This window comes from Lathamus discolor, chromosome 4 (assembly GCF_037157495.1).
Source record: "Lathamus discolor isolate bLatDis1 chromosome 4, bLatDis1.hap1, whole genome shotgun sequence".
Taxonomy (NCBI): domain Eukaryota; kingdom Metazoa; phylum Chordata; class Aves; order Psittaciformes; family Psittacidae; genus Lathamus; species Lathamus discolor.
Genome location: NC_088887.1, coordinates 119821597 through 119839780, shown reverse-complemented (window position 1 = coordinate 119839780; position 18184 = coordinate 119821597). Strand labels below are relative to the sequence as shown.

Below are 18184 nucleotides of genomic sequence, written 5' to 3'. Positions count from 1 at the left end.
ATTATATTACTATAGTGCTTAGTAAATATCAGGGTAAGACATGGGAAGTACATTTACATACTAAATCACCACATCAGAGGTAGAGAAAGCTGATGAGACTGGGTCCAATAGACATGTCTACTGTTAAATGAGAAAAGGCCACAGCTCAAATTCAAATATTGTTCAACTGTTAATTCCCTTTGTCAACTGTAAATTCTCTGCTCCTGTTTCGAGCCATTTGGTCTGCATTACTTGAGTACAAAGACTTTGGTGAGTGTTCAGACTGGTCACAAAAAGATGACATGAACACGAGTGCACTCTTGTTTCCTTCGCTCCTCCACATAGCCCTCAGCTTTATCTCAGCAAGCTTTGCACCTTGTATATCCTCATGCTATCCCCTCTAAGGGAAGCACTGAATTCCCTTGCTTTACTACTAAAAATCACTGTGGTGGGCTGCAGCACAGCATTCACCTCCATCAGAAACTGTGAACTGAAATACCACTAAAAATAAAGGAACTATTTCTTGGGGTTGCAAGAGTTCAGGGTGGCACAGAAAAGCCTATATCTATACTTTCAAAATCTGCTACAATCAAAACCAGAGTGCCTGCACCTGAACTGCCTGTTGGGAGCAGTCCTTGATCCATGCTACAACCCAAACACTTGAGGATTGTTAGGGATGGGTACCAGAGTCCCATGCCAGGGGCTGTTCTACCAGCTGAACAGTACAGACAATTTAACTCTGGGGCTGAAGCTTGTGATTTGACCACGTTTAATTTAGCAGTAAGGGAATGGCCAAGGAATGGCCAGAACCCAGCTCAGTGCTCTGCAACACAGCCAGGCTCAGGTTCCCAGTCCTGTTCTGTTGGTGGTATAGAGGTATCTTTCCTGCCCTATGCTAGGTGATTCTGGGTACCTTTCAAGCGACTTCAAATTAGAAGACATATGCTTACCTACTTTCTGATGCTGCATCCTAGGTCTGAATTTCCCATGTTCAGGTCCTTCTACCATCACCAGCTATCAGAAATCACCCATGATTGACCTGGTTTCTGCTTCATATGAACTCTCCTTCATATTAGCAGAAGTATTTCAATCCATCATGATGTTACTTCACTGCTCTCTTTCCTTATTGATCCAGGCATGTTAACTGTCATGCATCAGAAGTTTGCCTGGGGAGCAAGAGAATACACACCAGTACCTTCACGGTGGATCTATATCTATGTATTACGTTTCAGAGCAGCTTTTCTATATTTATAAGCTGTTTATATTTTACAGGGTGTAATTAGTAACACAGTCCAGTGTTTGTAACAACTCAAGATTCATGAAACTGCATGCTTATTGGTACAATTGCTATACTGGGAGATATTGTACATAGCCCATTTCATACTGATGGGTTTCTTTTGATCTCATTTTGTATTAACCACCATTACTTTCTCTCCTCATTGTTCTTCTCAATCTTTAAATTCCCTCATCCCAAATGTGTTAGTTATACTCGGTACGTTAGTGTTGGTCTGGAGATGCAAATCCCATTGGAAAAATTGGGTTTGGGTGACGTAGGTATTATGCCAGCCAGCTAAAACAATTTGGTAACTATTTGTGCTATTCTGACGTTCAGTTATTCATGCTCTTAACTTTATAGGTCCATTCTAGGTGGTCCGAGAGGAATTTGCTACCAGTCTTTGTTTCTGTGTGCTGTGGTGGAGAGAGATACAGACTATTTTAAACATAGCATTGTCAGGCTATTTAGGATGAAGCAGGGAGTTACAAACCAACCAGCTGGAAATTGATTGAACTTAAATACGTAATAGCTTTTATCAGCAAGCATTAAATTTACAAGCAAAATATTCTGAGCTCTCTCACAGACATGTCTCACTTTTCGAAGCTTTTCAGTCTCTTGCTGGCATGCTTGGAAACAGCTTGGCAAAATTTAAGCTGTTACGAAGCTGCAATAACTACCAATGCCTCCCGTCTTTATCCAGTTGTTGCTTGAGTGGCAATTGGGTTGTAAGTAAACTATAAATATGTAATTCTAACAGGTTTTTCACTTTGATAGTCAAACTACCAAGCTTTCCACTCAAGAAGAAGGTTACCTATAGCAATAAAAATGTACTTTTTGAAAAAGGTTTTAAAATGAAAAAGTACATTTCTTCATCAAAGAAAAAAGTAAAAAAAGGCATAAAAGTAAAAATAATTTTTTTTGGGGTATCTTTTTACATCTGAAATCACTCATCAAATGTGAACAATGGCTACTGGTCCTTGGAAAAATTACTTTTAACCAAATACACTATCCTTGTACTTTTCTTTCAGTGATGGTATTACCTAGATCCAGCTGTGAGCATCTGATAGGAAAACTGTTTCTGCTCTCTTTTGTATCAGCCATATCAGCATCCTACACCATGACTTGGTCTCTGAGGCATTGTGGTGACATTATTGTCTCATTTGAGGGCAAAGCTGAGTTTCAGGTTAAAGGAGCCTAAACACAGCAGGGTAATGCCTATCAGCAGGAAAGCATTTTCTGCTGGAAGACAAGGTCACCAGTCTGACCCTGTCACTGGCACTATAGGCTGGCAGGCATTGCCATCAGTCCCTGAGCTATCTGTAGACTGACTTTCTTCCATTTGTGATGCTTTGTAAATGTAAATGGTATGCAACTGTTTCTGCTTTGGGATTGAATTACTGAAATGTGTTAACTGGGAGAGTGGCACGTAGCAAATAATAAGCAGATGATGAGCTGTTGGTTATAAACTCTGTGAAATATGAATATTTACACAAGTGTTTATGAAATACTCGGGAGCTGAGAGCATTTCCTCTGCTATCTAGAAGATGTGTAAATACTTCGTATGCTTGTGAATGCATTTTGTTATTGCTTTTCCTTTTCCTTGAGATCAGCTCAGCGTTCCATATGCTGAACATGAAACTTCAAATACATTTTGACAGTTAATGCAAATCTCTCATGCGGGCTGCTATTTCCTGTTAAAAGTGTGGTGCCTTTCATAACTTGAAGGTGGTATTAGATTTTTAATTATATGTTGCTATGTAACTTTACTTAAATAGAACTTGAAAAAGAATTCTTGTGTAGAAAATAAGTTCCATTTAATTAGATATTTTCTGCTTTAATAGTTGAATTCCCTACCCAAATTTCATTTCCATAATCATGACATATTTAGTCTGTTGCCATAATATTACTTCATCAAACATTCACTGCAACTTTTGCTTTACAAAATTCTCATTACTCTGAGACTAATTGAGAATATTTGCATAATATTGTCCAAAAGACAATGAAGTTTCTCATGAAGTGGATTTACACCCACCCAGTATTAGTAGTCTAATGAGTATGGTCATTGAGTAAGATCCAACAGTTGAAACAGCACTGTTACTGTGGGTTTTACAAACAACAACAGAGACTATTGTGTGGTAAGTGCAGTGAAAAATATGCATTATCGTTTGTCCTGTAAAAGCCTCGTTTCTCTCTTTGTTATTCAAATACAGTATGTGAAATATGCTTCCATAAAAGCTCTTGTTAAATGTGTCAGCTAAAAATAGCTTAAAGTTTTGCATTCACCATCAGTGAAGATAAAGCTTTTTAACCATCCTGTTTATGAAATCTCTCCCAAGATTATTTTTATATAAAACAGTTCTGCACAAGGTAGCAATCTGGGGCAGGAGTAAGGAGTTTGGCTGCTGTATCTTACTATTAGAGCAAAGGTCCTGTCTACTGCTGTCTACAGGTTAACTCTATCAGCAGTTTTCTCTTTCTGGATACTTGGGTTGTAACTGGAGATAGTACAAATGCCATGTCAAGTATGGGAAAAAAGCCTTTCATATGTACAAAGGAGGAAAAGTAAAAGACAGGAATGAGATAAATGTGATGTTCCTCTCCCCTGAAATTATCATGAAAGAACATGCAAATAAGTTTTGACTTAAAACAGGCAGACTGGTTTTCTGCACAACTGCCCTAAACTGCAGTCAGATGTGTAAAAGGTGGAGGGGGAAATGGCACTTACCCCTGTAAAATGCTCTGAGATCATCAGAGGAGAAAGGAACATGGAAATTGAAGTTTGTCAGAATTAAGAATCATCCGCATCCTGGACTGTGTTAATTCTCTCAGTTCCTTGAGCAGGCACTTGGCTGTTTCAGCAGTCTCTTTCAGTGTCTTGTGCAGTGCTGGGGTTATGGGTTGTGTTCCTGGACTCACTTTTTGCATGGCAAAATGACCATGGAGCTCTTTTGACAGAAGCAGTAGGCTAAGAAGCCAGTTCATATCTGTGAGGAACTGGAAGTGTTCTTTAAGAGACCGCCAATATGTTGGTGGCATTTTGAATTTGCTGTTTCACTGGAAATTTTCACTATGGTCAGCTTTCAGTTATGCAGTAAGAACCAATTTTGTTTCATATTAGGAGAACAGAAGGAGAACAGGTACGTTTCTGAGGACAGGCATGTCTGAGAGAGATTGCAGAAACCATTGCTGCGTGAAATGTAAACCATCCATCTTGTGAACTATTCTGGTAGGACTTAAAGAAAAGAAAACACCATATTTAGCCCCTCAGAATATAACTTTTCATCCCTTACTTCCTGTTTTACTTTTAATCCTACTTCTAATGTTCAGAATTATCTACTCTCCATCCTTTCATTCTACACGAGGAAATTCTTTAACCTGGGCTTCTGTGACTCCATCTTTATATCTTCCTTTCACAAGCATTTCTAAAGCAAGTAAGTAGTCAGTACCAACACACACTATATATGTACAGATGTATATATATATATATGCATATAAACACATATTTACCAAGTAGAAGCTATAAACCAAATTAAATATTATATTTTTTTAATTTTACCAGAAAAGGCACAAACAGCCTGCTAAAGTAATCATTACAGGATGTTGGTGCAGAATCTGTAAGTGTATTTCAAAATGGAATAGGAAAATGAACTACAGAGACTGAGGTCGTCTGGAACTGACTAGGTGGAGGGATGACGGTAGAGCGGTAGATGTAGTTTTTCTTGATTTCAGTAAGGCATTTGATACTGTCTCCCACAGCATCCTCATAGATAAGCTAAAGAAGTGTGGGCTTGACGATCAAGTAGTGAGGTGGATCGAGAACTGGTTGAAAGGAAGAAGGCAGAGAGTTGTGGTCAATGGCGCAGAATCTAGCTGGAGGTCTGTGACTAGTGGAGTTCCTCAGGGGTCGGTGCTGGGACCGGTGCTGTTTAATATTTTCATCAATGACCTGGATGAGGGAACTGAGTGCACCCTCAGCAAGTTTGCTGAAGACACAAAACTGGGAGGAGTGGCTGACACACCAGAGGACTGTGCTGCCATTCAGTGAGACCTGGACAGGCTGGAGAGTTGGGCGGGGAGAAACTTGATGAAATTTAACAAGGGCAAGTGTAGAGTCTTGCATCTGGGGAAGAACAACCCCATGTACCAGTACAGGTTGGGGGTTGACCTGCTGGAAAGTAGCGAAGGGGAAAGGGACCTGGGGGTCCTGGTGGATAGGAGGATGACCATGAGCCAGCAATGTGCTCTTGTGGCCAAGAAGGCAAATGGCATCTTAGGGTGCATTAGAAAGGGAGTGGTTAGTAGGTCAAGAGAGGTTCTCCTCCCCCTCTACTCAGCCTTGGTGAGGCTGCATCTGGAATACTGCGTCCAGTTCTGGGCCCCTCTGTTCAAGAAGGACAGGGAATTGCTTGAAGGAGTCCAGCGCAGAGCCACAAAGATGATTAAGGGAGTGGAACATCTCCCTTATGAGGAGAGGCTGAGGGAGCTGGGTCTCTTTAGCTTGCAAAAGAGGAGACTGAGGGGTGACCTCATCAATGTTTACAAATATGTGAAGGGTAGGTGTCAGGATGATGGAGCTAGGCTTTTTTCAGTGATATCCAGTGATAGGACAAGGGGCAATGGGTGTAAACTGGAGCATAGGAAGTTCCACGTTAACATCAGGAAGAACTTCTTTACTGTAAGAGTGACAGAGCACTGGAACAGGTTGCCCAGGGGGGTTGTGGAGTCTCCTACACTGGAGATATTCAAGGCCCGCCTGGACAAGTTCCTGTGTGATGTACTGTAGGTTACCCTGCTCTTGCAGGGGGGTTGGACTAGATGATCTTTTGAGGTCCCTTCCAACCCTTGGGATTCTGTGATTCTGTGATTAAGCTTTAAGTGCTGAACACAACTTTTACCTCAAAGCTCCTTAACAGTTTTTAGACAGAGACCACAACATACCATGTTGTCAGTGCTCTACAGAGGACATAGATAGCTAATAGTAATGGGAGCTCTCCCTGCTTCGACACAGAGAGCAGCTCCTCTGGGACTGGGGGTGCTAGCAAGGCAACTGGTTTTCCTGGGGTGTAAGGTTTGCAGAAGTATTCTCTGAGATGGTTCTGCCTCCGAGTGTGTGACACTGTCACATGCCCACAGAGATATTTATACAGACGTGAATGGTAGCGAACAAAAGTGTTTCTCTTAAGCCTGAAAATAGACAAAACTCACTGTTATGCATGTGGGAAGGTTATATAATGTTCCTTAACAAAATCCATGTCAAGCCATCTTTTCTCCCTCTACCTGAAAATATCCCACACAAAACAAATGCCCTGTGAAACACCAATGACATTCCTAATGTTTCTGTTCATCATCTTTTTCTAATGAAAGCCAAGTGATTGCTGTCAGGGGCAAAAGGGTACCCAGGAGTCCCAGAGAGGACATCATGTGCCAGCTCCAAAGAATAAGGATACAGCCTTCTTCTTGGTTGGACATACTGACAACCACATGGCTGGTGCGGTACGAAGCTTGAGGCCATATAATTGCTTCTCTTTTGATACTGTGGCTTTCACTCTTGCTGCTTTCTGTGCGTTTTCAAAAGACAAGACTGATGATGCAACATATTATGTAAATCAGTGGGCTGCCAGGAGAGAGCTTCATGCATTTATATGTAATAAAGCACTGTATTTCTCCTTCAGCAGATATTCAAAGAGAATCTGGTTTCTTCTGTGCTGTCCTAGGCATCACTGCACAATTGCAGCACTTCGGAATCTGAATATCTCTGGTTCTTGTAGAAGTCAGAAAAGGTTGAAGAATTACGGGGGTAAGTCAGAAAAGAAATGAAAGATAGCCTCAGTGAGGCATTTTGAGCGCAGTTAGCACAGGTAGGAGACTGGCTGATGCACGTCTCCTACATTTTGGCATGAAATGGCTATGTGACTTCACCTAGCACATTCACATGCGTAACTAGTGAAAGAAAGTGTCACTGATGGCATCTAAACGGATAGATTTTACATTCCAGATTAATTTAGGCTATCTATTTTATGCTTCAGGCATAAGTATGCATGCTGAGGAGAAATGGATTTATTTATTCCTATCCTAGTGTTATCTACTGCAAAATGTTTCATTTTGCTTTACTGTGCCCCAGATGAGGTGACTAATACTGTTCAGAATACTTCTGTACTCTGAAAGCAGATGCACAACCCTCCTTAGTGACAGCTTGCACAAAAGAGTAACTGCACACCATTCCTTCATTAACAGTAAAACTGGCATCACTGAATGTGCCGCCTCAAGGTTATCTCAGCACCACAAGCCATCACAGAATCATAGAATGATTGGAGGGTACCTTTAAAGGTCATCTACTGCAATGAATAGAACATCTTCAACTAGATCATGAGTGCTATTTGATAACACTTTTTTCCTCCTTATCTGCCCACTCTACATAAGCATCTCTCCGCAATAAACCTGTCTCCACAGAACTGTCTTCCTTCTGTTTCCTTTATTTCCCGATTGTCCCTAAAACAAGTTGCAGGAACTATGTAAATCAAAAGGAAACAGCACCTATTTGATAACTTTCTGATATAACAAAGAAATGACCATTTTCCACAAGGCTGGTGTCAGTGTCATTGGTGTAGAAATGTTGGAACTGAGCCAGAGTTTAGCAGCACAATGGCAGCCAGTGTGACTTGATAAATGAGTTTTGTTCCTGCCTATCTGCTCTCTGAGGACCTCTCCCTGCCTATAACTCCCTCCCATCATAGGAGGGTATGGCAATAAAGTCTGTTACTCCAAATGTACTATAGCTTCTCCCTATAGCCCTCCCTCTGCCTATATTCTTCCCCCTTTCCACACAGCTAAATTACTTAAGCCCACGGCCCCTTTTCCTTGTTCCTGCAAAAAGTAGCTGTTTGCTAAATTGAAAAGCTGGAGGAAAAGTTCTGAGATTAAAATAATTCCTCTGTTCCTGTGGCAGTGACTCGGGACTGATGTGAGCTACCTTGTCTGACCTCCCTCATGATGGATTCATTAATCTCACTGAAGGTGCCAGAAGATCAGCCAACTGCTTTTTCTCTTTAGCTGCCCCCCGATGGCATTTCTGAGGAAACAGTGAAGATTGCATGGAAGATGAGACTTGAATTTCAACAGCCCATCGCTGCTCCAGTGTATTTAGTCTAACAAAAGGACGGAGGCTACCTCAGTCTGTTTTGAAATCATGCATGAAAAGCATCTGGAAGAACATACAGACTCTTAATTTATTGAGATGTGGCCTTAAGCCACATCTTAAGGATAGAAACCAAGCTATACGCTGTGTTGTACCAAGCTTTCATTAGCACATTGGCTTTTTAAAATAACCCAATTAGGTCTTCTCTATTCTTAAGTAAGGAAAAGATACACTAAAAGTATGATTAAAGCCCTTTCAGGATTAATAGCTTGGATTATTTCTTTGACACCCTGATACAACTGCCGAAAGCCAATCTGTCAGCAAGCAACCTCAGCCCAGCCTTTAGGGCAGTGTGATTCCAGCTGTTTCCCATGATACACTTTTGCTCCATTACTTTATGGGCCTGAACACAGTGCTGGTTAATGTGCAGTGCTGCTGTGTTTCACTTAGAAGCCTCTTTGGCACCTGCTTTCTAGTATGTGAAAAATACGCATTCATAGTCAAGCCAGGGAAATGATCCGTGTCCAGAGAAAGGAAAGATCCTGTACAGCTCACGGGGTTTTCTCCCATGAAATTATTATAAGATAGGACCCTAAATCTGTGTTTTGGGCCACAGTGAATCTGTCTGCTTTTAATCTCACAGATTTGGTTAGTGTGTTGTCTGAACGCACACTTCAGAACCAAGTAAGAGTAGGAAGGTTATGCTATAATTAAATTTGACACAAACACACATGGACAGTCATGGGGCTTTACAAGGAAAGAGGAACTCTGCAGAGCTCACTGCACAGGGAAGCATCATTAACTATGTGTTTGGGGAGAGTTTATGGAGCCACATATATTATCATACTCGTAATTTTTTAGACGCTGTGCTGACATCTATACTGCTACAAAAAGTAGGATAAAAATCAAAATAAGTAGTAAGAGATGTGGATGATTTACAGGTTCAGGGTTTGAGTTTGCCCCATTACGCAATTTATTTAGCAATATGGACATGACTTGTGAGAGCCAGTCCATGCCCAAAGGTGAGCACACTGAATAGGTGGGACAAACACATGGTGGGGTCCAGGGAGAAGAAGGAACAAGTTGAGTGAAATGGGTGGCTGGAATTAGTCTCGTAGCGTCACAGCCTTGATTCATTCTGTCTTTCCTTCTGGATGTATTTAATGAACAGCACAAATAAACAGAGAGAGAATAGAAATGGGGTCTGGGGAAAATGTCCAAATGGCCCTTTTTTCCTATTTTCTTCCAAAATGAAGAAAGAGGAGAAGCTGTTCTGTTCTCCTGGATGGCTGCCCTTGGACAGGGTGGTTTCCCCAGGACTTCTTGGTCTAGGGAAGTGCCAAACAGCTAAACTGAGCTTTATAGGACAGCTGGGCAAGAACAGAGATGGAGCTTTAAACTGCAGCTTCTATTTCCAGAGTAACTCTTTAACCATCAAGTCAGCCTTTTGTAGGGACTTAAGGTCTCTGCCTTTCTTCTTCTAAGACTGATATCTATATTAACTGAGGTGGTGAGAGGAAGACAACACAAGAAGATTCAAGCCATTTTGTTTGATCTTCTAAATACACAATTATGACACATATTTACTGACTATAGTATCAGAGCCAATGTGGGATCTCTTTGTCTTATAATTTTACTATTCGTTCCAGTCACCCCGTATTGAGGGCTGTCTGTTTTATTTTACAATCCACATTGGGATAAATCATCCTAGAAGTGCCCATTTTTCTTCATCAGCTGTAACAGGAGCTCCAGTGACCGGTTCAGAAAGATGAAGGCATCTACATGAATCTCATATTAATCTTTCCTCTCAAATACTGATTAATCCTCTAAGCCTATAGTCCAAAAAATGTTGGACTAAATGCTAACTAAACCCAGCCTCTTTCACAGCCTCCAGCCTGCCTGGCACTTCATTAACCTGCTCAGCCCATGGGTACTGAATAAATTCCAGTACTTCCAGACTTCCTCTGAACCAACAAATGCGGGCTGAGACCCTTAATGTGTGTGTTAAAAGGTAAATATTTAATCTGATTTCAGCTTTAAAGAAAACATACCTTATCATCAGATGTGACACGTTTTGTGAAGCTATTGCTTCAGTAATGTGAAGCTATCAATCTTTTTAAATGGAGCATGCTTTCTAAAGAGAGGTGATAACTTTCATTAGGTGAAAAGCTTTAGCTGAGGGAAATAGGCTGGCTTCTAATAAGTAGGTTTGCCCTTTATTTCCATGCATCAATATAACCCCCACATCTCTCTGCAGACATAGCTGCTTTTATATCTACATTAGCTATAATCGCTCTTGCTTTTAGGTTTCTTTTCAAAGTAAGTGGGTCCTGATTGCTTGTAAGTTAGCAAACTTTATTCTACTTAGTCTTTCTGAGGTAAAATCTCCCGGAGAATTTGAATTATTTTTGCTCATATGGGCAGAAAACTGTTTTGTTTTGGTTTTGGTTGTTTTATTCACTTGATTGACTACACAGCTTTTCAAATCAATATAATTCTTGTTGATATAGGATGCTAAGCCACCATAAAGCATTAGTCTATAGGGCCTTAGTCATACTGACACAATTCATCTTATGCCTAATTTATACTGAAACATATAACCTATCTTATCTACTACCCTGGAATTAAAAAAGTCACTTTAATTCTAATTCCAGGATCCACATTACAATTTATGACGTTAAACTGCCAGTGGTATAATTGCACTTTTACCACCTTTTTGCCCAATTTCTCTGTATCAACAGAATTCTAGTCTGACCTATAGAAGATATAACATGAAGACAGATCGTATAAAATAACATCATCAATTCTGATTTACAGTGCTAATTTTCTTGCCATTGTCAATACGACATGCTATTTAATTTTAACTTAATAAAATCTGTAATGTATTCATAGTATAGCTTTTTTCTCTTTGATACTAATAAAAACAAAGTCTAGTTTAAGCAGTGTAATGATCTTTGAAATAAAATATTATGCATGTGCAAGAGTGTGCGTGTATCGCAAAACCAGATATAATTTCAAATATTTCAGGTAGAACAACATCTTGACAAGATCTGATGGATCTACAATTCCTCTTTAAAGGAGGTTATTCAGCTTAAGCACCATCTTTTTCAATATGCGTTAAAGGTTCATCCTTACGGAAATAATAATACTGAATAGCTGGATAGCAATTCACATATTCAAAGCACTGTGCAAACATTAACTAATACAGTTACACAACATCTAAATAACTATAATACTGGCTGTCAAGGCAATGAAGAAGCAGACAAATGCAGAACACTGCACGTAGTTCTGGAATGGATTCTGCAGCAAGGAGGGAGGGAGCGAGATCCTGCCCAACTGAGCGAGGTTCGGCGTGCCAGTATGCTCCAGGTTTGCGTTGTTCCGCTCCAGCCACCTGCAATGCCATGTTTAAAGTGTTAATTAGCAGGTAGCAGATGCTGTTCCTTTGCCAGCTCTGCCTTGGAAGTGTTCTTTGTGCTGTACATCAAAATGCAATGATGCCACTTTCAGGTTTCTAGTGACTGGTTTCCTGCTGAACATCTGGGTATAGTTCTGGGTACTGACATTTTCACAAGTTTTTTCTTTAATCTTCCTTGTTTTGTTTTTCCCATTGCTGGGATCTTTTAAAACAAGCTGCTGACAAGAATGCAGAAAAAAACCATATATATTTGGTGTCTTGGTTGATGATATTCTGTCATTGCCTTCGTTATTCTCTGTTTCTATATTTTAGCTGGTCCATGGTAGTAACAGCAGAATACGCTGAGGAATTTATTGGAGTGTTTGAAAGCTACAGTTGGAGCCATTTAATTCTTTGCAGCCTCCTTTCAATTTCCTGGTTTAAAAATCAGTGCTGCTGAGGTCTGTTAAGCAGCAGCAGGCTCTGCAATGAAACCCTCTGTTCCTCAATGACATCAGCTATGAGCACATTGCTGCCGGTTACAAACATACTTTTTTATTCATTATACCTTGAACAGGTAGGAAAATAATCCATTTTGCTGCATCTATGACTGCACAAGACTGCTTGTGGCCTTGTCTGATATTATACTGCAGCAATAAACCAATCTGGAAGTGATAAAAGCATTGAACATTATTTCAGTTTTATTCTAAGCTGAGAAGAATGGTCCAGACATTTGACCTTCAGGTGAAACAGAGAGCTTTTCTTTTCAGTGTTCATACTTTATGTTCATACTTTATGTTCATACTTTACAATACAACTTCCTCCATTTATGTGTCATCTTTTATTCTAAATGTTCAAAAGCGATGTATGAATGTGATTGTGCACACAGTTTATGAATGGACCACTCCACATACAGTTGAAATAAAGCAGCAGTTGCTGGGAGATGTGCAGACATTTAGTTGTGAAGCTCATTGTGTAGAGCAATTTGGAGCATGTCAAATTGATACTTCTTTGCCTGTGGAAAGTAACAGGTCTTCAACAATCATATATATGATATATATGGTTTTATTATTAATTTAAAAACAGGTGCCAGAGAACCTACCACCATTCCCAGTGCATTGTGATGTTGGTTCATCATATTACTAAACATCTATTTGTAAAAATTGCTAGCAACTTTCTCATTTCTATTACTTCTTTCTGCGATGTTTTTGTTTCCTATTGCAGAACTGAGGAGTTTATGCTTTTGAATGCAGTGTTAAAGTATCTATACGTATACACTAATAGGAGAGCAATAGGAAACATAGAATCGTGCTTAAGTTTTGTTTCTGAATACTGAATTCCTACATCTCGAGAGCAGTTCTGACAACCTCCAGTGATCTGTGGTGCTTTGTGAAACCTTTCTGTGAAGCTGACCTTCAAATTCTCTTTACCCCTTGAGGACTTCATTGGATTTGCAAAACCTCTGCTTCTCTCTTGATGCATTGCCATGCTGTCCCCATCATTTGCATTTCCAAAGTCACATTTGTGCCCCCACAGAACATGCCTCTTTAATGAACCAATAATGAAGTATTTCATTAAAAGCCAGCAGATGTCGTAGTTTCACCAAAAAGAGCAGGTTTCTCCCCAGCCCTTTGAAACTGCAGCAGCTTCTTGAGTATTTGTGCTCAGCATTTCGCACAGCACTAATTCTGTGTTAGGTAAGAGCAACATGCTCCAACCATCAGATCTTTCAGCTACTCTCACTTACAGTTAGAATACATTAATATGAAAATATCCCCCTTTTACACACTGAAACACAGGGAAGATGTTGCTGTGATGCTAACCACCCGAGGACTGTGTGGCACTCTCTTAGGCTGATTACTGTATGGAGGTATTTTCTGACTTTTAGTGCTGCTGTCCCTCCAATTCAGTTACTTTTGCTATCTAAGCTCTCTTCTTGTTGCTGCTCTGACATCTGTCCAAGATGGTTACATGGAATCAAGTTAATGAGATGCTGCACTAAGAGATTTAAGTAAATAGCTCGGTAATGAAAGCATAACTGATGGAACGAGCCTATGGGTTTAATCAAACAAAACTGATCTTACCTAACTGTAGCTACCTAAAATTGGATAGTTTGTCTGAAGAAACTGTTGTGCCTTCCTCTGCAGTTAAGGGAGAAAAGTAAACACAATCCAAAGGCCATTTCTAAGACTGGTGTTGCAAAATTGTCCTCTGGAGATATCTGTATCCCTCTGTTAAGTGTAGAAAGAACCTAAATAGCTGTTTCAACCTTGACGATTAGCTTGAAGATAGTGGAGTTCAGTGATTTTAATAGGCACAATGAATCCAGTGCATTCTGCTTACTTTCTTTCGTTGCAGCCTGTGTTTGAAAACAACAGAACAGTTGTATTCTTGATCTTCATCATCAGTAGTTCAATAGACAATATTCATCTTACTTCAGTTATGCATATGCTTGTGGCCTTTGTTGGAATAGTAACTGATCTGCTGCAAATCATCACTGGCATTTTCCTTGTGCTGTCTTTAGGTAGGGGAAGGTGACTGGGATTTCTGCTTTTCAGAATCAGAATAGAAGTGAAGCAGCCACTTGTGCAATCAATTGCATCATAACTGGTGCAGCAAGGGTTAGTCTTGGGGTCTAAAGCACAAGACTGCAGCCTTGAGGTAGAAGCAATCTCCTCCTCTGTGGGGGTTGGGGAAGGGAGGGAAAGCAAAAAGAAAAGTGAAGAAAGGGAAGAGATCTACCTTCCTTTAAACAGTCTGCTGGGGGGGGTCTGGCACAGAAAGATGGTGGCACCACAGGGTCACAGTGTGGACCTGCTGAGCTCTCACATTGAAGAGCTCATCCACAGTAAATCCTAGATATATGCCTCCCTAGATTTGCACTAAGGAAAACAAAAAAACCTAGTGGAGATAAAAGAATAAGTGTTGATTTTTAGCTTTTGTGATTAGTTTTACCAGGAGGAAAGAGTGAGTTACACCTAGCATTAGCTACCTAAGGTTTAGGCATGCAAACTCAGCTGGCTGTCTCAGCTCTTCCTATACTCAATGGAGAAAGAGCGAGGGCTAAACAGGAGTTTCTGGATGGAATAAATTGTCAGGTACCTCCCTTACCTATAAAGACAACCTCTGTAAGTAGCTTGACAGCTAATGTTATGTAAGATGAATTCCAGGGAAAAAAGAAGAGATGGGAAGTCAATGAAAAAATAATGTTTAAATAAATCTAAGCGTTGAAATAAACATATGCACACAGTACAATTTTATACTCAGGATCAGAAAGAGGTTATCAGTTTGAGCTTGTAAGGGACTAATGCAGATAAATGGTCAAAATAATAATGAAGATTGCTCTGTAATAGGCTGGAATAATGAAGATAATGCTCTACAATAGACTAGAATTACAGAGGAGGCTTCCAGCCTGTGGGATGCCAGGATATAAGGAGTCTAGAGCAGAAAGAAGCTGGGATGTCTTGTTCCTAGGAGAGCACCATATGACAGGCTGGGATTTCTTCCCATTCACACTTCAGGCAACTATAAAGGGGGGTCGGGGGGGCAGATTATGCTCACTTAAAAAACTCCTGGCCCCTTTTCCAACCAATACTGGAAATACAGATATCTGCTTTAGAAAAAAGACAAAAAGAACAGAAATTAGGAGAATTTGTTGTGAAATGAGTCGGGGGAAAAAGCTTGACCTCAGTCAGGAAGAGGCTCTTTACACTACTTGGACCCATCAAGAAATGTATGGTATTAAATATAGCTGCTCCTGACATTCAAAATTGCCTTCTACTGATCTGTTTCTAGCTGAGAAATGACAGCACTGCTGGTGTAGCTGAGTCAAATGGTTGCTGTTAGCATGTTTCTTCTTGACAGAATCAGCCCATTTCAAGCTCACAATGCTTTCTGCAGGACTGATGCTGTCTTACGATTGTTTTTATTATATTTCTGAGCTTGATTATTTTGAATCCGCTAACAGCCCTCCTTGCTTCAGCAGTGGAGGAAGCAGCATCTTAGATTGTCTCTTTAAATTTTAACCTCTGAGTGAATGCCACTGGCTCAGTTCTGCAGATACAGGAATCGGAGCTGGATAAAGCTGAGCAGTTCAGCCAGTCAGCCTTGGACCTTGTGGACTGTGTATGGGCATAGCACCAAGGTGACTTTTTCAGCTATAGCTATGGTGCTTGTTTGCTGCATTGTATTGATAGTGCCAGTCAATAAGGTACATTTCTTCATTTGGAAGCTGGTGGTAAAAGGATTGCTTTGCAGCCTGATTGGGACAGGGAAGAAGATGGAATGGGGTGGAGTGGGATTTGCTCCCCATTCTCTATCTCAGCAGCTGTATATGAGGGAGAGGACAGGGCTGTTGCGTACAAGCGGTGGTGTGTGACACGAAGTGGGAATTGTCATTACAAGGGAAAAAGGAGCAAGCAAAGAGAGAAGACATGGAGCAGTGACACTACCCTGACCCACAGCAGCCTTGCACCTCCATAGCTGCCAGCTCACACCCCATACAGCAGGAATGTGGGGAAGCAGAGGGAACTGCCCCATCCAGCTGCAGCTTCAGTCATCTGAAGCAGGACCTGGAGACAAGGGTAAATATCCTGGGGTTGATGCCTGCTGCTAAGGTCACGTACGGCAGTTTGGGATCAAAGCAGGTTCTCAGTTTTGCTAAATCAAAGAATTTCAGCTGTGTGAACCTCACCCAAGAAAATGGGTCTGGAGTCAGTAACAGGGAGATGCAGAAGAGCATCAAAGCTAAGAAAAACAAACTATGACCTGACAAAAGTCATGTTTCTAGCCTGGCTGTGCTCTAAGAGTGCAGTCTTTGGGGGGCCTGAGCACGTCCTTTCCTCACAGCTGAGGGTGATGCTTCTCATCCCTCCCTCCTCAGAGAAATCTTGGGTCACTGCATGATAGTGCAATGATAGTGATTTGGGTAACTTCCACTTCTGCAGCCTTCCCTGAGGAGCCCAGCTTCCTCTTCTCTCTTCTTCCACTGAAACAGTTGCGATTAGCAAAGATGGTTAGCAGTAAATACTGGCACAAAATGTGAAAACCCCTTACTTGAGAAAGGATCCATCCGTGCTGCCAGCAAAAGGTATAGAAAGCTTGACCACATCACAACAAAATGGTCTTTTAAATGTCACTGATGGAACCAAATGTGTACAGGTAATAATTTCCTAGACTGCTGAAAAAGGAGGTTTGCATGCTATGGTTTGATATGGTTATGCATGCTATAGTTATTTGATATGATTAACAGGTCTGGTTTGTACATTACCTCCTACATCCCTCATGAAATAACATGGCTAAAAAACCTATTTAGAGATTGAGGCCTATTTTGTATGAATTGTTCTTTAAAATGTCATGGTCTGCAAAGAAACCCTTCTCTCTTCAGCATTTCTACCCTGGTTGCCCAATGTTTTCTCTATTGTTTCATCCCTTAATCTCATTTTAATGCCAGGATTTTCAAAATAAGTTGCCTGGAGTTGAAGGCTTAGTCACATCAACCAACTGACTCCTAAAGTACTACCCACCCAGTCGGAGGTGTAGACAGCAGTTCTTGCAGTCCCTGACAGGTGCCACAAATGTAGAAGAGATGCAACTTATTGTCAGAGATGCGAGAAGTTAAATAAAGAAGTGGGCTGATTTATGAAGGCCACTCATCGAAGAAAGCTTGGCAGCAGATGGAAGCAGTCCTCAACAGGTATCTGAACAGTGTGCGATGCATTTCAGTGTTGTTTTTAAACCCTACTTCTTGAAGAGGAAATGTAATCATACTTCAGAGCCACACAGAGAAGCACATTCCAAGAATTAACCTGGAGTCTCATTAAGAAGTCTGTTGAAGGGATGAAACCACTTTTTCTGGTGGGACATTTGGTGGTTTTGTTCTATTTTAAAAATAGCACCAATACTCTTTATTATCATCTTATCATCATCTTACAGCAGCCTTATACCTGGATCCTTTGAGACAGACCTCTAAAAGGAAGGAGCAACAGAGACAACGTGTGATGGACTGACCACAACCCCCATTCCTTGCCCTCTTGTGCTGCTGGAGAGGGGAGCAAGACCCAAGTTGAGTCCGTTTTGCCTGTGATGGTAATTGGTGAGTGATCTCTCCCTGTCCTTGTCTTAACCCTTGAGCCTTTTGTTTTGTTTCCTTCCAGCTGAGGAGGGCAGTGACAGAACAGATTTGGTGCGCACTGGTGTCCAGCCATGGCCAACCCTCCACAGGTATTTTCAAGAGCACTTCATTCTCAAAATTGTTTATTCACTAATGAGAACTGTTTTCCTACTTCTTATTAAACCTTTTTCCCACTCCCAGGTCTAGGCTGACAGAAACTGTTTGCGATCAAGGAGTTATCGTAATATTTTGGTTTTAGAATTACTTTTTCTCCAGCTTTTTGTT

At 40.8% G+C, this 18184-nt stretch overlaps 1 long non-coding RNA gene across 1 annotated transcript; it reads left to right on the top strand.

The window, feature by feature from the left end:
* Nucleotides 1-11702: 11702 nt before the first annotated feature.
* Nucleotides 11703-17844, top strand: LOC136012842 (uncharacterized). Its single transcript, XR_010611989.1, has 3 exons — nucleotides 11703-11759; nucleotides 17240-17482; nucleotides 17722-17844. It is a non-coding gene; the product is annotated as an uncharacterized LOC136012842 (long non-coding RNA).
* The last annotated feature ends 340 nt before the right edge of the window (nucleotides 17845-18184 follow it).